We start from the raw sequence: 3824 nt of genomic DNA on the forward strand, positions 1-3824 counted from the left end.
AGAAGATCCCACAGCATCCTGGAGATGCTGGAAGGGAGCCCAGCTCTGCTTCACAAGTTGCCAGGGCCTGTCCCTGTCTGTGCTCCAAGGGCTTCCAGCCCCCAGGACTGTGCTCAGAGAGCACTCAGGCCTTACAGCGAGAAAGGGGTTCAGGAGGACAGTGTGGAAGTGGCAAGAGAGCAGCTCTGCAAAGACCAAGCCCTTCGGCTCCCTGGCAGTGCTGCTGGGCTGGGATTATTGTCCCCTTCCCGTTTGCAAATACACCCTGTCCTGCAGTGTGCTGTCTTTTAGGAACATCTAAAAAGAAGGGTCTTGGACAAAGAAGGCACTGCAGGAACCTTTATTTTATTGAAATATGCTGTGAGCACAATTCATCATTTATACATGTCAGTGTCAAATTCAGTAGGTAGACACTAAATTAGAAGGCAGATGGACAATAATATTTCATTGCACAGAAAATTATTGCAAGAAGAACCTGATGACCTCAATGAAAAAGCTGAACAGGAAGACTGGGCCATTAAGGAGTCCCATTCTGAATGCTACACACCAGAAAACCGGAACTTTATTGCTCCAGAAAAGCATCCAGTCATCATTTTTCTCAGGGCATCCTTGAGCTCCTGATTCCTGAGGCTGTAGATGAAGGGGTTCAGTGCTGGAGGAACCACCGAATACAGAACTGATAGTGCCAGATTCAGGAATGGGGAGGAGATGGAGGGGGGCTTCAGGTAGGATAACACGACAGTGCTGACAAACAGGGAGACCACGGCCAGGTGAGGGAGGCAGGTGGAAAAGGCTTTGTGCCTTCCCTGCTGAGAGGGGATCCTCAGCACAGCCCTGAAGATCTGCACATAAGAGAAAACAACAAAAATGAAACAACCAAATATTACACAGGCACTAACCACCATGAGCCCAATTTCCCTGCGGTAGCCTGAGTGTAAGCAGGAGAGCTTGAGGATGTGTGGGAGTTCACAGAAGAACTGGCCCAGGGCATTGCCCTGGCACAGGGGCAGGGAAAATGTGTTGGCTGTGTGCAGCAGAGAATAGAGAAAGCCAGTGGCCCAGGCAGCTGCTGCCATGTGGGCACAAGCTCTTCTGCCCAGGAGGGTCCCGTAGTGCAGGGGTTTGCAGATGGCAACGTAGCGGTCGTAGCACATGATGGTGAGGATGGAATACTCTGTTGGAAGAAAGAAGACAAGCAGAAAGACCTGTGCAACACATCCTGAGTAGGAGATGGTCCTTGTCCCCCAGAGGGAATCGTGCATGGCTTTGGGGACAGTGGTGCAGATGGAGCCCAGGTCTGTGAGGGAGAGGTGGAGCAGGAAGAAGCCCATGGGGGTGTGCAGGTGGTGGTCACAGGCTACGGCGCTGAGGATGAGGCCGTTGGCCAGGAGGGCAGCCAGGGAGATGGCCAGGAAGAGCCAGAAGTGCAGGAGCTGCAGCTCCCGCCTGTCTGCCAATGCCAAGAGGAGGAACTGGGGCATGGAGCTGCTGTTGGACATCTGTTGTTTCTTAGCCTAGGACCTGTTCAGGAAAGGAGAAGGCAGTTCAGACCTCTATGAAAAAGCCACTCCGTTTTTAAAATAAATCAATGTGTCAAATTTCACCAAATGCACTGCCAAGGAGTCAGGTTTGCTCTGCTGCAGTGGGACATGGATCCTTTTTTGATGGAGGATATGGATCCTCACACACCCAAGGAATGTCAGATTTAAGAGACCTTGAATACAAAAGTTCCATCTCTACACCCATGACTCAGAAGAGCTGGGGCTGCAGAGCAGAAGCTTAGTCTGAGCTTAAAATAATTGTATCTGTGTTTCTATTTTTACTGTCACATCTGGGGAAGGTTCTTTTCCACTGCAGAAATCCTCATTTCTATGGCCCAGCACACAGTTCCCAGCAGAGCTGCAGGGAAGGGCCCCCAGAGCTGCCTGAACGCCCCCTCCCCCAGGCCCTGGGGGCACTTGCCCCCCACTCCCTGCCCAGGGCTCTGCTGTCTGGAGCTGTCCCTGCCAACAGCTGCTTCCCCAGGCCTAGGGCTGGCCCCTGGCAGTGCTGCCAGAGCCCATCCCAGCCCTGGGAACTCAACTCTGCCCTGCAGAGCCCTCCCAGTAGCATAGGGCACTGCCCAGGGGCAACTCTGGCTGGGCAGGCTCTGATGACAATGTCAGAGCAACCCTGAGGAGGCTGGGAAAGTGACACTGATGCTGTCTATAAGACAGTTTTGATGTCTGATACTCTCATCTTCAATTCCCTCTAATCTAACAGAGTTCAAGTTTCAGTGTCTCCTCCTATGCTCAGAGATTGATTTCTCTGTCACACTCAGCACCCAGACAACCCAGAGTATAACACTGACAGAACTGGTTCATTTTCTTTAAGGTACCCCCTGTCTGTCTGTGCCTCTTGCAAATACCTTCTGGGAAATTTCCTGCTTTGATCTGGAGCTGTGACCAGCCCTCATCCCTGCAGCCCACTTTGGAGATCAGAAAGACTCTGCCCTGCTCTGCCCTCCCAGGAGTTGTTCCTTCCCCACAGCCCTTCTCCCCCAGCCCCGTGGCAGCTCCTTGGCCGGGCTGAGAGCTGAGCCTGGCAGGCAGCAGAGTCCCTGCCCCAGCACACAGAGCCCTGGGGGCAGGACCCTGCTCTGCACCACAGCCCTGGGCACCCCTGGCTGCACCCCCACCTTCCCACCCCACAGCCAGCCCTGCCACAGGGAACCTTCTGGCCCTGGGCCTCTGAGGGGGCAGCAGCAAGTCCTGCTCTGCAGCAGCTTCTCCTGCTGCACCCCAGCAAATTTAGCAGAGCCATCCTGACAGCTCCTGCCACTGCTGCCATTTGGCAGCTGGCAGAGGCACTTGCAGGAACTCACCTGCACTGCTCTGCAGCCACAGCCTGACTGTGGCAAAGGGCTGACAAGGTTCCTGCCCTGAGCAGCTCTGCCCTGTCCTCCCACCCCAGGATCCCTTGAACCTCCTGCTCCCTTCTCCTCTCTGCCCTTGCTGCCTGCAGCTCCTGCCCTGCTCTGCCATATGGCCACTTCCCCTGCACTGCAGCAACTGGGAGAGTCCTGCTGAAAGATCCTAGAAGCTGTGGGATGTGCCAGCTTTAGGAGATCCATCCAGGAAGGCAAGTTTAATATTTCTTCATCCAGAGAATTCTTCCTTCAAATCCTGGGAAGGTTTCTGCTGTAGTGAGAGCTCAGTCACCTCCCAGCCCAGGCTGCCTCTCATCTCTCTGCCTTCTCTCCTGTGCCCTGGGTGCTGCAGGCAGTGCCCTCAGCCCTACTGGGCTGTGCAGAGGAGCTGCTCACCAGCAGAGTTGTCTCTTTGAAGCTCTTCTTGCTTACCAGGAGCTCCCTGTGTGCCAGGAGCCTGGCCCAGCTCAGCAGCACAGCAACAGCCCCAGGCATTTCATGACCCTCAGGGGACTTTGATGTTGTTTACATGAGACTCAGTCCCTGAGAGGAAGTTCAAACAACTTCTCAAGAAGTCAGAGATTGAAACACTAAAGTTTCTTGTAGTGTTAATGAGTCTCACTGAGGGACACAACTGAGAATGTGTCCCCAGATTCCAGTTAGAGCAGAAAACTGCAGACAGTGATGACAAGGATGGACAAGCAAGGGAAAGGTGGCTCTGATGCTGAATAAACCCTGACTTGTTTCCTTAATCCAGAGGACCAAGTCCTGACCCCCATCCCCTGGGAAGGCAGATTCTGTCCCTGCCTCATTCCTCAGGGCTCTTCCTGGGGCACTGGGATGTGGGATGTGCAATGCCAAGGGCAGGACCATGGGGTGGCACCTGCCAGGCTGCTGAGCAGGGACAAGGAGGCCA

General features: G+C 54.1%; 1 pseudogene; it reads right to left on the reverse strand.

The window, feature by feature from the left end:
• Positions 1-459: 459 nt before the first annotated feature.
• On the reverse strand, positions 460-1499 carry LOC113940284 (annotated as a pseudogene).
• Positions 1500-3824: the final 2325 nt, after the last annotated feature.

Source organism: Corapipo altera, unplaced genomic scaffold (genome assembly GCF_003945725.1).
Source record: "Corapipo altera isolate COAL_440 unplaced genomic scaffold, ASM394572v1 59779, whole genome shotgun sequence".
In the NCBI taxonomy this organism is placed as follows: domain Eukaryota; kingdom Metazoa; phylum Chordata; class Aves; order Passeriformes; family Pipridae; genus Corapipo; species Corapipo altera.